Source organism: Chiloscyllium plagiosum, chromosome 47 (genome assembly GCF_004010195.1).
Source record: "Chiloscyllium plagiosum isolate BGI_BamShark_2017 chromosome 47, ASM401019v2, whole genome shotgun sequence".
NCBI classification, from domain to species: Eukaryota; Metazoa; Chordata; class Chondrichthyes; order Orectolobiformes; family Hemiscylliidae; genus Chiloscyllium; species Chiloscyllium plagiosum.
This window is the reverse complement of record NC_057756.1, coordinates 5,967,193-5,981,558: the sequence shown is the minus strand read 5'-3', so window position 1 is coordinate 5,981,558 and position 14,366 is coordinate 5,967,193. Positions and strand designations below refer to the sequence as shown.

The following is a 14,366-nucleotide window of genomic DNA, read 5'->3' as shown; positions in this document are numbered from 1 at the left end:
CAGAACTAGAGGGCATAGGTTTAGGGAGAGAGGGAAAGATATAAAAGAGACCTATGGGGCAACATTTTCACACAGAGGGTGGTGTGTGTATGGAATGAGCTGCCAGAGGAAGTGGTGGAGACTGGTACAATTACAACATTTAAGAGTCATTTGGATGGGTATATGAATAGGAAGGGTTTGGAGGGATATGGGCCAGGTGCTGGCAGGTGGGACTAGATTGGGTTGGGCTACCTGGTCGGCATGGACAGGTTGGACCAAAGAGTCTGTTTCCATACTGTACATCTCTGTGACTCTATGACTCTAACAAGGTTTATGGCGGAATACTTGACTTTATTACCTGAGAGTTTAAGAGCAGGGGCACGATGATGGAACTGTCTAAAACATTGGTTCGGCCACACAGTGAGAGTAGTCTGTGCAGTTCAGGAATCCATATTCTAGGAGGGAAGGGATAGCACTGGGTGAGGGTGCAGAGGGAGATTTACCAGGAAGTTACCATGGGGTCTGGAGTGTTTCAGTGACGGGGAGAGATTGGACAGACTGGGGTTGTTTTTCTCCGAGCAAAGGAGATTGAGAGAGAGGGGGGACATGATTGTGATACATAAAATGAGGAGGGAGCATAGATAGGGGAGACAGGAAGAAACCTTACCCCTTGATGTAGGGATCAATGACCCCAGGGAAGGGGCACAGAGCGAAGGTAAGGAGCAGGAGGTTTTGAGGAAGATGTGAGGAAAGAGGGTAGTGGGGAATCTAGAACTCTCTGCCTGTGGAGGTGGGAGGGGCAGAAACTTTCATCACATTGAAGAAGGATTTAGAGGCGTGCTTGTGTTGTGAAATTGAAGGTGTGAACTTACTTTTAAGAGAGAAATTGCAGTTTTGAACTGAGAGATTACAAGCACCTGTGCACATGACTAGATGGCAGTCAAGGAGTGGACTGTAAAATTGAAAATATGTAACATTCAGCTGTGAAATGGATACCTGAGTTTTGGTTGCTGTTTTGACGACAATTTGAATTTAACCAATCAGTTAATTGGTCAGAGAGCAATTGCTGATGAGACGGAAATGCATAGAGACCTCATCTCTTGCTGTCCAAGAAACTAGGAACACTCTCTATCAAAGCTACCTTTTCATATGAAATGTATTTGAAGTAAAAGGAAAGGAGATGACCTAGGGAGATCCTCAGCCAGAAGAAGAAAGACACAAAAGTCGACAGCGGCTGTGTGATTTTGAAATTAAGTTGATGTATTTTTAATAAGTGTTTATTTGGAACAGCATTTGTTATAGAGTTGGAGGCAGATTATAAGCAGTTTAAACGAACAGTCGTTTAATGTTCACTGGTGGAGTTCAAAAATAAATGATGTAATTTTCTTTAAATAGTGGAGTTTGGGGGTTCTCTGTCACTCATCCTTGAATAGATTATGAGGCGAAATGAGCTTTTCTGGGTGTTTGATTTAATTAACAGAGGCGTTCACCTCTGTGTCATAACAATTTGGTGGCTCGGGTCCGAGATTTGGACAGGTTTAGACTGATCAAATCGGAGATTTGGACAGATTTGAACAGATTTGGGGTATGGAAGATCACAGGAGATGTCCTTCCTCATCTGTATGCAAGGAAACTAATAATAGTGGGTCATGTCTTTTGGTGGCTAGTTGGTGTTCGTGCACCCTGGTGGCTAGTTTTCTGCTTGTTTGTCTGATGTAGTGTTTGTTACAGTTCTTGCAAAGTATTTTGTAAAATGACATTCATTTCATTTGTTGTTTGTATAGGGTCTTTTAAGTTCATTAGCCACTGTTTTAGTGTGTTGGTAGATTTGTGAGCTGCCATGATGCCAAGGGGTCTGAGTAGTCTAGAAGTCATTTCAGAGATATCTTTGATGTAGGGGAGAGTGGCGAGGGTTCCTGGGCATGTTGAGTCTGCTGTTTGGGTTTGTTGCTGAGGCATCAGTGGACTGTGTTTATTGGGTACCTGTCCTTCTTGAATACGCTATATAGGTATTTCTATTCTGCTCTTCATAGTGCCTTGGTGCTGCACTGTGTGATGGCTTGTTGCAATAATGTCCTACTGCATGTTTGTGGGGGTTAGGATGACTGCTTCTGTAGTTACGTATTTGGTCTGTATGTGTTGTTTTCCTGTAGTCGCTGGTTTGAAGTTCCCCATTGGCTGTTCGCTCTACTGTGACATCTAGGAATGGCAGTTTGTTGTTTTTTAGTGAATTTTATGCCAGTAAGGGCATTATTGATAGTGTTGTAGGTTTCCTCTAATTTGTTTTGTTTCTTGGTGAAAAAGATGTTGACCACATAGGACCCAAAGTTTGGGTTGGATGGTTGAGAGAGCTGTTTTTTTCTCATCTCTGTATTCCTGCTTCTGCTGGGAACCCTATACTGGGACAACACATCCATCCTAGGACAAGCCAAACAGAGACACACACGAGAATTCCTTGAAGAATGGCATTCCAACAGGAACTCTATCAATAAACACATCGATTCAGACCCTATCTACCATACTCTGAGAAAAAGAACAGGAAGTGGCATCACCACAGGAAATGACATAATCAACGCAAAGAAACCTAACACATAAATAGAAAGCGGGACACACCACCAGCGCTTCACTGGAGTCTCACTGATGATGTTACCTAGTATGGTGATTAAATGTCTGAGAACAAACCTTTCAGCTCAGTGAGCAAACCTACATCCAGGTGAGAATTGGGTTTAACCAGAGACAAAAGGAAAGCTGGAATTGGAATGGAGTTGGTCAAGCACTTAGGGTGTATCAGAGAAACAAGTATAAGAGAGTTATGAAACGGACTGGTTCAGTCTCTGATGAGATGTCAGTAAAATTCCTTTTTGGTCCTTAAGACCCATGATGGCAAAAATGTCTAACTCACCATTATTCTTCGCAACGATATGTCACGTCACCTCAGGTGGGAAGCCTAACAAAATTCACTGAAAATGAACATTACCTGAACAAATAGCAGACGCTGCCTCGTTAAGGTGTATAAAATGTTGAGGGGGTAATGATAGGGTGGTCAGGAAGAAACCTTGCTCCCTTGATAGAGGCAACAATGTTAAAGGCTGGGGAGAAGTGGAATAGATTAAAGGTAAGGGATCGGGGGATTAGAGGGGATGTGAGGAAAGCCTTCTCCAACCAGAGGGTGGTGGGGAATCCGGAACTCATTACCTGTAAGGGTGGGAGAGGCAGAAATCCTCATCACATTGAGTGTTTAGATTCTCTCTCAAAGGTAATCCCAAGGATGTTGCTATTGGGGGGGATTCTAAGATGGTGACAGCATTGAGCACCAAGGGGATGATGGTTAGATTCTCTCTCAATGATAACTCCCAAGAATTTGACAGTGGGGGATTCAGAAATGATAATGCTATTGAATGTCAAGGGCACGAAGTTTAGATTCTCTCTCGATGGTAACTCCCAGGGTACTAATAGTAGGCAATTCAGTCATGGTAACACAGTTGAGTGTAAAGGGGCAATGGTGAGATTCTTTCCCAGTTGTAACCCTCAGAATGTTGATAGTGAGGCAGGGAGTGGGGGGAGGGGTGGAGGTGGTGATTCAGGGATGGTACTGCCAGTAAATGTTAACAGGTTATGGCTCGATTCTCTCAAAGGTAACCCCCAGAATCTCGATAGTGGGGGCTCAGTGATGGTAACAACATTGAACGTCAGAAGCAGATGTGCTTGTGTGATGCTAAAGCAGACAAGGCTATGGGGCCAACTCCTGGGATAGTGAGACTACAGGATAGTGAGGTGGTTGCTCTTGATAGGTGCAGACTTGATGGGCTGAAGGGCCATTTTCTGGCCTATAGACTATTATGAGTCTCCAAACAGCGGAAAATCCCACACAATCGTGGAAATGAGATTGAAAGATGCACAAAGATCAAACTGACTCATAAAGAATGGGCCACAACTGAAATTTTATAGATTTCTAAGCAGTTCCTGCTAAAATAGGTCATCCCATACAACAAATAGACAGTTGGCCAAATGCAATAATTAATTTCAGTTCTTTGGGAAATATTTATCATTGAACAATGTTCTGGGTGATATAGCGGGCAGAGAAGAAGGTTATCGAAGAGTACAATGGGAACTTGGGCCAGTGGGCCAAGGAATGGCAGATAGATAAATATGAGGTGTTGCATTGTCAGACAAACCAGGATGGGACTTACTCAGTGAATCTCCAAAGTCATGAGAGGTTTAGACATGATGGATAGCTAGAAGGGTTTCCTCAGAGTGAGGGACTCAATTTCTAGGAATCCCCAGGTCAAGGTGAGAGGGGAAAAGTTTCAGGGAGATATGTGCGGAAAGGGGTGGTGGGTGCCTGGAACACATTGCCAGCGGAGGTGGTAGAGGCGGGCACCATAGCATCATTAAAGATGTATCTAGAAAGATACATTAATGGGCAGGGAGCAGAGGGATACAGATCCTTTGAAAATAGGTGACATGTTTAGATAGAGGATCTGGATCAGCACAGGCTTGGAGGGCCGAAGGGCCCTGTTCCTGTGCTATAATTTTCTTTGCTTTTTGTTTTAAAGGTACAAAATGAGCCTCCATCCCAATTAATCTTTCGCTCACATGCATTCGAAATTAAAAGGTGTTCTTACCTGTTGAAGCTTGGCACTTCAGAACCATCAAATGAACTGTAAGACAATGAAAACAGGCTTTGATTACCACATGAGCCCGAGCTGTTGATCGAAGTATAAATGATTGACTGTAATAATATAATTTCATGGGTATTGTTCATCTGGGGGGCCTGGATGGGGAGGACATGGAGAAAATATTTCCATGAGTAGGAGAGATTGGGACCCAAGGGCACAGCCTCAGAGTGAGGGGACGATCCTTTAGGACTGAGATGAGGAGGAATTTCTTCAGCCAGATGATGGTGAATCTGTGGAACTGATTGCTGTAAAAGGCTGTAGAGGCCAATGAGTGTATTGAAGACAGAGTTAGATAAGTTTTTGATTGATAAGGGGATCAAGGGTTACAGGGAGAAGGCAGGAGAATGGGGTTGAGAAACATCAGCCGCCATCAAATGGTAGAGCAGAGTCACTGGGCCGAATGGTTGAATTCTGCTCCGAAATCTAATGGTCTTGAATATCACATGCACCGTTTGTACACTGTCCCCACACCTCACCTTTCGTATTTTAGTATCTCCTCATAGTGTGAGCAATGCAGTATGAGAAAGATTATAAATTGCAAAATAAAAAGGCCTCTCAATATTTTATAAGTTTCAATCAGATTGCACCTCATCCTTCTAAACTCCATGGTGTACAGACCCAGAGAGCTCAACCTCTCTTCATTTGACACATTCTTCATCCCCAGGATCTTTCCTGTAAACCCCCTCTGGACCCCGTCCAAGACCAGCACGGCCTTCCTTTGATACGGTGCCCAACACTGCTCACAATATTCCAAATGTGGTCTGACCAGAGCCTTATACAACCTCAGCAGGACATCCCTGCTCTTGTATTCTAACCCTCTCGAGATGAATGCTAACGTCACATTTACCTTCCTCACTGCCAACTGAATCTGCCTGTGAACCTGAAGGGAATCCTGAACTCAGACTCCCAATTCCCTTTGTGCTTCAAATTTCCGAAGCCTTTCCCCATTTGGAAAATAGTCTCTGCCTCTACTCATCCTACTGAAGGCATTAAGCGTTTACTTCCTTGCATAGATGGGAATGCTTTCATTTTTGAGATTAAAAATCACACAACACCAGGTTATAGTCCAACCGGTTTAATTGGAAGCACTAGCTTTCGGAGTGATGCTCCTTCATCAGGTGGTTCATTTTTGAACAACTTCAAACATAATGAATGAATGAATCATCAGTAACAAGGTTACAAATGAGTACAAACAGATAAAAAAAAGAGTTTGTTCAGTCATACAGCAAAAAAATATTGTGTGCCGTTCTGGAATCCACATTCTCGGAGGGATGGGATAGCACTGGGAGAGGGTGTACAGGGAGATTTACCAGGATGTTACCGTGGGGGGGCCGGAGAGTTTCAGGGATGGAGAAAGATTGGACAGACAAGGCTTGTTTTCCTCAGACCAGAGGAGATTGAGAGAGGGGGGACATGACTGAGATGTCTAAAATAATGATGGGGCTTAGATAGGGGAGAGAGGAAGAAACCGTACCCCCTTGATGGAGGGTTCAGCAATCGGGGGAGGGGCCATAGAATGAAGGCGGGGGCAGGAAATTTGCAGGGGGGTGTGAGGAAACGTTTCTTCACCCAAAGGATGGTGGGGAATCTGGAACTCACTGCCTGTAAGGGGGAGAGAGGTAGAAACCCTCATTATGTTGAAGAAGGATTTAGATGAGCACTTGCGTTGCCAAGGCTATGGATCAAGTGCTGGAGAAATGGGATTAGAGATAGTGGGGTGGTTGTTTTTGACTGGCACACACATGATGGGCTGAAGGGCCTTTTTCTGTGCTGTAGACCTCTCTGACTCTACATTTAAAGAACTACGTACTTGAATTTATGAAAAACAATAATGACCACAATGCCATTTTGATGTGAAGATGTCCCAGAATACCAGATTCGTTTCAAGGCCTTCGTTTCTTTATGTCTCCAGCATAGCTTACTTTGACAACTTCTGTGGAATTAAACAAAAAAAAACATGAAATAATTCTTAACCGAGAGGCACTGGAAAATTCAGGGGTTGGTTAGCTCCTCAGTTGGCTGGATGGTCAGTGTGTGGTGTAGACTGATGCTAACAGTGTGGCTTCATCCCCATGGTTACGATGAAGGTCTCTCCTTCTCTACCTCTCCCCTCACGTGATCCTCATGTTGAACCACCACCAGCCACCTCTCTCTCTTAATGGGAGAGCAGCCCAATGGTCTGATAAAACTTTATCCTCAAAATATGCAATACAATGAGCAGCTTTCAATGTGATGTGACACCTTATGATATTATCAAGTCACATTCTAGGGACCCAGGTCCAAACTCTGCCCTCAGCAGATGTTGGAATTCAAATTCAATCAATAAAAATCTGGAATTAAGAGCTAAATGAAAAATCAAAACCTCATTGAAAACTGTTTTTTTTCTAAATCATTCTGTGTATGGTGTTCCAGGTAATATTCATGTTTTAAAGTGTGCGCAGTTCACAACTGGTCTAGTTTGGTAACAATTCAGCAAAATACTTTCAGGCATCCTTTTTTTTAATTTAAAAATGATATGAGGCTTTGTAGGATAATGTGGGCCTGCCTCAATCTTGTCAGGCTGTGTAGTGACTCTAATTTTACTCAAATTCGAGTGTCAACTGCGAGCATTCTGTACTTTAAATGATCTTGTATCTGAGGTATATTTCCTTCTTTTGGATGTTTAGTATGCTAAAGCAATTAAAACATGATTAAATTTGTAAACAAAGAAAGTTACGAGTGCAATGATGATCATGAATCCATTGCTAACTGTTATAAAAACTCATCCGAATCACTAATGTCCTTTGTGGAAGCAAATCTGCTGTCCCTACTTGGTCTGACTTACATGTGACTCCAGACCCCACAGCAATGTGATTGACTCTTAACTGCCCTCACTGGACATTTCAGGATGGGCAATAAACCTTGACCCAGCCAGCAATGCCTACATCCCATGAACCAACAGTTTTAAAAATTGTTGACATAAATTGGTTAGCTGAAAGAAGGTTGATGGGAGATGTTCATCCTGTACTGCAAGGTTCTGTTTTGGGTCCACTGCTGTTTGTCATTGTTATAAACAACCTGGATGAGGGCGTAGAAGGATGGGTTAGTAAATTTGTGGATGACACTAAGGTCGGTACAGTTGTGGATAGTGCCAAAGGAGATTGTAGGTTACAGAGGGACATAGATAAGTTGCAGAGCTGGGCTGAGAGGTGGCAAATAGAGTTTAATGCAGAAAAGTTTGAGGTAATTCACTTTGGAAGGAGTAACAGGAATGCAGACTATTGGGCAAATGGTAACATTCTTGGGAGTGTAAATGAGCAGAGAGATCTCGGTGTCCATGTACATAGATCCCTCAAAGTTGCTACTATAGTTCTGTTAAGAAGGCATATGGTGTGCTAGATTTTATTCGTAGAGGGATTGAACTTTGGAACCATGAGGTCATGTTGCAGCTGTACAAATCTCTGATGTGGCTGCAGTTGGAGTATTGTGTGTAGTTCTGGTCACCGTATTATAAGAAGGATGTGGAAGATTTGGAAAGGGTTCCGAGGACATTTACTAGGGTGTTGCCTGGTATGGAGGAAAGTCTTATGAGGAAAGGTTGAGGGACATGATGCTGTTTTCATTAGAGAGAAGAAGGTTGAGAGGTGACTTAATTGAGAGACACAAGATAACCAGAGGGTTACACCAGGTGGACAGTGAGATCCTTTTTCCTTGGATGGTGATGGCTAGCATGACGGTACATAGCTTCAAATTGAGGGGTGATAGATATAGGATAGATGTCAGAGGTAGTTTCTTTACTCAGAGAGTAGTAGGGGGTGTGGAACACCCTGCCTGCAACAGGAGTAGACTCACCAACTTTAAGGGCATTTAAATGGTCATTGGATAAACATATGGATGATAATGGATCATAGTGTAGGTTAGATGGGCTTCAGATTGGTTTCCCAGGTTGGCACAATATTGAGGGTGAAGGGCCTACTGTGCTGTAATGTTCTATGTTTTGTATTGAACAGATTAATCCTGGAATCGAGAGTGAAGATACTGGATACCTGGATAAGGACAAGATGTCACACCATTTACAGTGTCGACCGAATTCTGAGCAAAGAATTACCGATTGCATTCTTGTTCAGTCGGGGTATTCAGGGTGACAGATGAGAAGGGCTGGAAGGTGGACACGGGGAATGTCAGCTCCTACTGAATGGTGGGGCAGACAAGAGGGCCTAATGATGGTTCCAAAAATGAGTTAGTGACAATGCATAGGATAGTCCCTGGCATGGAGGGACTGTCCAATGAGCAAAAGCTAAACAGGTTGGTGTGTACTCACTGGAGGTTAGAAGAATGAGAGGTGATCTCAATGATCTGGGTCAATTTGAGAGAATGCTTCTCCCTCATGGGAGAGTCGAGGACCAGAGGGTATAGTCTCAGAATAAAGGGACACCAATTAGAGACTCTCCGAGGGTTGTGGGTCTTTGGAACTCCTTACTATAGAGAGCTGTGAGTAAGGGGTGGTCAGCATGCTTGGGCATATTTAAGGCTGACATAGATAGACTCTTGGTCAGTCGGGGAATGAAGAGTTGCGGGGAAAGGCCAGGAAAGTGGATGTGAGGAATGTGGGATCAACTACGATCCTATTGAATGGAACAGGCTCAAGGGGCTGAATGGCCTACTCCCGTTCCTATTTCTTATGGTTTTAAAGAAGGCAAACCATATTACTCTGTCAAATTTGGTTGTTTGGATGGATGGGTAGATAGATAGATAGGCAGACAGACGGACAGACAGACTGTCAGATGGATAGACAGACAAACAAACAGACAGAGAGAGAAAGACAGATATATTTAAAAACAGAATATCCACTTCCTGTGCTTTAAGAATCCAAGTAAAGCACTTTGATACTATGATTTCAATTTCATGGTGTTAAAATTTCTATTACGTCACCCTCTTTTGATATATTGTTTCCACACTAGATAAACATCAGTTTAGAGTCTGGAGACCAGTGGTTCATTTCTATCGAATTGACTCTGCACATCTCCCAATGTAATCTGTCCTTCAGACGATGTTTCGCTCAGAGCTGGTCACAACACTCTGATGTGGATGAGAGAATTTCTGAAGATTGAATAATTTGTAGAAAGCAGAAAGTGTTGGAGGTAATCAGTAAGTCAGGCAAATCCTGTGGAACAGGAAACAGAGTTAAGTCTTCACTCTGACACGTTGTCAGGGTTGGAGGATTTGAGCTATAGGGAGAGGTTGAATAGGTTAGGGCTGTTTTCCCTGGAGCGTCAGAGGCTGAGGGGTGACCTTATAGAGGTTTATAAAATCCATGAGGAGCATGGATAAGATAAACAGACGAAGTCTTTTCTCTGGGGTGGGGGAATCCAGAACTAGAGGCCACAGGTTAGGGTGAGAGGGGAAAGATATAAAAGAGACCTAAGGGGCAATGTTTTCACGCAGAGGGTGGTACGTGTATGGAATGAGCTTCCAGAGGATGTGGTGGAGACTGGTACAATTACAACATTTAAGAGGCATTTGGATGGGTATATGAGTAGGAAGGGTTTGGAGGGATATGGGCCGGGTGCTGGCAGGTGGGACTAGATTGGATTGGGATATCTGGTCGGCATGGACGGGTTGAACCGAAGGGTCTGTTTCTGTGCTGTACGTCTCAATGACTCTATGAATCTGAAGGTGGTCTTTAGCATTCTAGTGATGAGAATTGCATCTATTCATAGACTCATAGTACAAGAAGTACAGTACAAAAGAGACCCTTTGGCCTGTTGAGTCTTTCCCACCAAACATATACTACCATTGACAGTAATCCCACTTTGTCAGGCTAGCCCTCATAGCCTTGAATGTTATAGCACTCGTCCAAGTAATTTTTAGATGTTCCAAGGGTTCATCCCTCAACTACCCTTCCACAACCATGGGGTGAAGGAGCAGCGCTCCGAAAGCTAGAGTTTCCAAGTAAACCTGTTGGACTACAATCTGTTGTTGTGTGATTTTTAATTTTGCTCCCTCCCAGGCACTGCATTCCTGACTCCCACCACTGTCTGGGTGAAATAATCCTCAAATTCCCCTCTAAACCTCTGCCTTTCACTTTAAAGTCCTGAGCTTATCCAGTCTTCCCTCATCGCTGAACTGCTCCATCCCAGACAGCATCCTGGTGAATCTCCTCTGCACCCCTTCCAGTAGAATTCTTCCCATAGTGCGGAGATGGGAACTGCACACAGTGGCCTCCAATTGTGGCTTCACCAAACTCCAACATCACCTCCCCCCTCTTATAATCCATTCCTCCACTGATAAAGGCAAGTGTCCCATCTGCCTTCTTAACCCCCCCCCCCCCGTTAACCTACAAACTAATAGCCCAAACACATTCTGTTCCTCTGAGTTTCCGAGTGTTGTGCCATTCATTGAGTACTCCCTCATCTTGTTCCTTCTTCTAACCTCACACCAATTGGGGTTAAACTCCAGTGTAAACAAAAACTTTACTCAAACATTCTGTCCACTTTTTTTCTGTATCTGGATGACAAAATATAAAGGCTTCATTGTGACGATAATGGAAAATTGCTGATAACATATGACTTCACTTCCCAATATGATCATAGAATCACGCAGGACCATGTGGTATGGTGGCTCAGTGGTTAGCACTGCTGCCTCACAGCGTCAGGGACCCAGGTTTGATTCCAGTCTCGGGCAACTGTCTGTGTGGAGTTTGCACATTCTCCCCGTGTCTGCGTGGGTTTCTTCCGGGTGCTCTGGTTTCCTCTCACAATCCAAAGATGTGGATAGTGCTGAAGGATGTTGCAGGTTACAGAGAGACATAGATAGGCTGCAGAGCTGGGCTGAGAGGTGGCAAATGGAGTTTAATGGAGAAAAGTGTGAGGTGTTTCATTTTGGAAGCAGCAACGGGAATAAAGATTACTGGGCTAACGGTACAATTCTGGGTAGTATAGATGAGCAGAGAGACTTGAATGTCCATGTACATAGATCCCTGAAAGTTGATAAGATTGTTAAGAAGGCACATGGTGTATTAGCTTTTATTGGTAAAGGGATTGAGTTTCAGAGCCATGAGATCATGCTGCAGCTGTACAAAACTCTGGTGTAGCCGCACTTGGAGTATTGCGTACAGTCCTGGTCACCTCATTACAGGAAGGATGTGGAAGCTTTGGAAAGGATTCAGAGGTGATTTACGAGGATGTTGCCTGGTATGGAAGTAAGGTCTTATGAGGAAAGCTTGAAGGATGTGAGGCTGTTTTCGTTAGAGAGAAGAAGGTTGATAGGTGACTTAATTGAGATATATAAAATAATCAGAGGGCTAGATAGAGTGGACAGTGAGATCCTTTCTTCCTTGGATGGTAATCGCTAGCACGAGGGGACATAGCTTTAAATTGAGAGGTGATAGAACATAGAACATAGAACAATACAGCACAGAACAGGCCCTTCGGCCCACAATGTTATGCCGAACATTTGTCCTAGCTTAAGCACCCATCCACGTACCTATCCAATTGCCGCTTAAAGGTCACCAAAGATTCTGACTCTGCCACTCCCACAGGCAGCGCATTCCATGCCCCCACCACTCTCTGGGTAAAGAACCTACCCCTGACATCTCCCCTATACCTTCCATCACAGGCACTCGATCACAGGCAGTCAGTCACACGCACTCGATGCTAGGCACTTGATCACAGACACTCACTCACAGGCACCCAATCACAGGTACTCGGTCACATAAACACAATCTCAGGCACTCCGTCACAGGCACTCCGTCACAGGCACACAATCACAGGCACTCGGTCACAGGCACACAATCACAGGCACTCGACCACAGGCAGTCAGTCACACGCACCCGATCACAGGCATTCAGTCACAGGCACTCAATCACAGGCACTCGGGTCACAGGCACTCGACCACAGGCACTCCATCCCAAGCGCTCGGTCACAGGCACTCAGTCAAAGGCACTCGATTACAGGCACTCAATCACAGGCACTCAGTCACACACACTCGGTTGTAGGCACTCAATCACAGGCACTCGATCACAGGGACTCAATCACAGGCACACGATCACAGGCAGTCAGACACACACACTCGATCACAGGTACTTGATCACAGGCACTCAATCTCAGGCACGCAGTCACAGGCACCCGATCACAGGTACTCGGTCACAGGCACTCAATCACAGGCATTCCGTCACAGGCACTTAAACACAGGCACTCCGTCACAGGCACCCCGTCACAGGAACTCGGTCACAGGCACTCAATCACAGGCACTCGTTCACAGGCACTCAATCACAGGTACTCGTTCACAGGCAGTCAGTCACGCACTCGATCACAGGCACTCAGTCACAGGCACTCAATCACAGGCACTCAGTCACAGGCAATCGGTCACAGGTGCTCAGCCACAGGCACTCGGTCACAGGCACTCAGCCACAGGCACTCAGTCACAGGCACTCAATCACAGGCACTCGGGTCACAAGCACTCAATCACAGGCACACGATCACAGGCAGTCAGTCACACACACTCGATCACAGGCACTCAATCTCTGGCACGCAGTCACAGGCACCCGATCACAGGTACTCGGTCACAGGCACTCAATCACTGGCACTCCCTCACAGGCGCTCAGTCACAGGCACTCCATCACAGGCACTCCATCACAGACACTCAGTCACAGGCACTCGGTCACAGCCACTCGTCCACAGGCACTCAATCACAGGCACTCGATTACAGGCAGTCAGTCACACGCACTCGATCACAGGCACTCAGTCACAGGCACTCAATCACAGGCACTGGGTGACAGGCACTCAAACACAGGCACTCGGTCACAGGCACTCGGTCACAGGCTCTCGGCCACAGGCACTCAGTCACAGGCTCTCGGGTCACAGGCACTCAGTCACAGGCACTCGATCACAGGGACGCGGTCACAGGCACTCGGTCACAGGCACTCATTCACAGGCACTCGGTCACAGCCACTCGGTCACAGGCACTCCGACACTGTCACTCCATCACAGGCATTCATTCACAGGCACTTGGTCACAAACAGCCAGACACAGGCAGTTAATCTCAGGCACTCGGTCACAGGCACTCAATCACAGGCAATCGGACACAGGCACACTTCACAGGCACTAGATTACAGGCACCCAGACACAGACACTCAATCACAGGCACATGATCACAGGCACTCAATCACTGGCAGTCAGCCACACACACTCGATCACAGGCACTCGATCACAGGCACTCGGTCACAGGCACCCAATCGCGGGGACTCAGTCACAGGCACACAGTCACAGGCACCCAATCACAGGTACTCGGTCACAGGCACTCAATCACAGGCAGTCAGTCACGCACTCGGTCACAGGCACTCAATCACAGGCACTCGGTCACAGGCACTCGGTCACAGGCACTCAATCACAGGCACTCGGGTCACAGGCACTCAATCACAGGCAAACGATCACAGGCAGTCAGTCACATACACTCGATCACAGGGACTCGATCACAGGCACTCAATCTCAGGCACGCAGTCACAGGCACCCGATCACAGGTACTCGGTCACAGGCACTCGATCACAGGCACTCCCTCACAGGCACTCAGTCACAGGCACTCCGTCACAGGCACTCCGTCACAGGCTCTCGATCACAGGCATTCGGGACACAGGCACTCGGTCACAGGCACTTTGCCACAGGCACTCAGTCACAGGCACTCGGGTCACAGGCAGTCAGTCACACACACTCGATCACAGGGACTCGATCA

The 14,366-nt window shown here is 45.7% G+C and overlaps 1 pseudogene; it reads right to left on the bottom strand.

Moving 5' to 3' along the window:
• Positions 1–14,366, bottom strand: part of LOC122544169 — a 67,203-nt pseudogene that overhangs the window by 23,832 nt on the left and 29,005 nt on the right.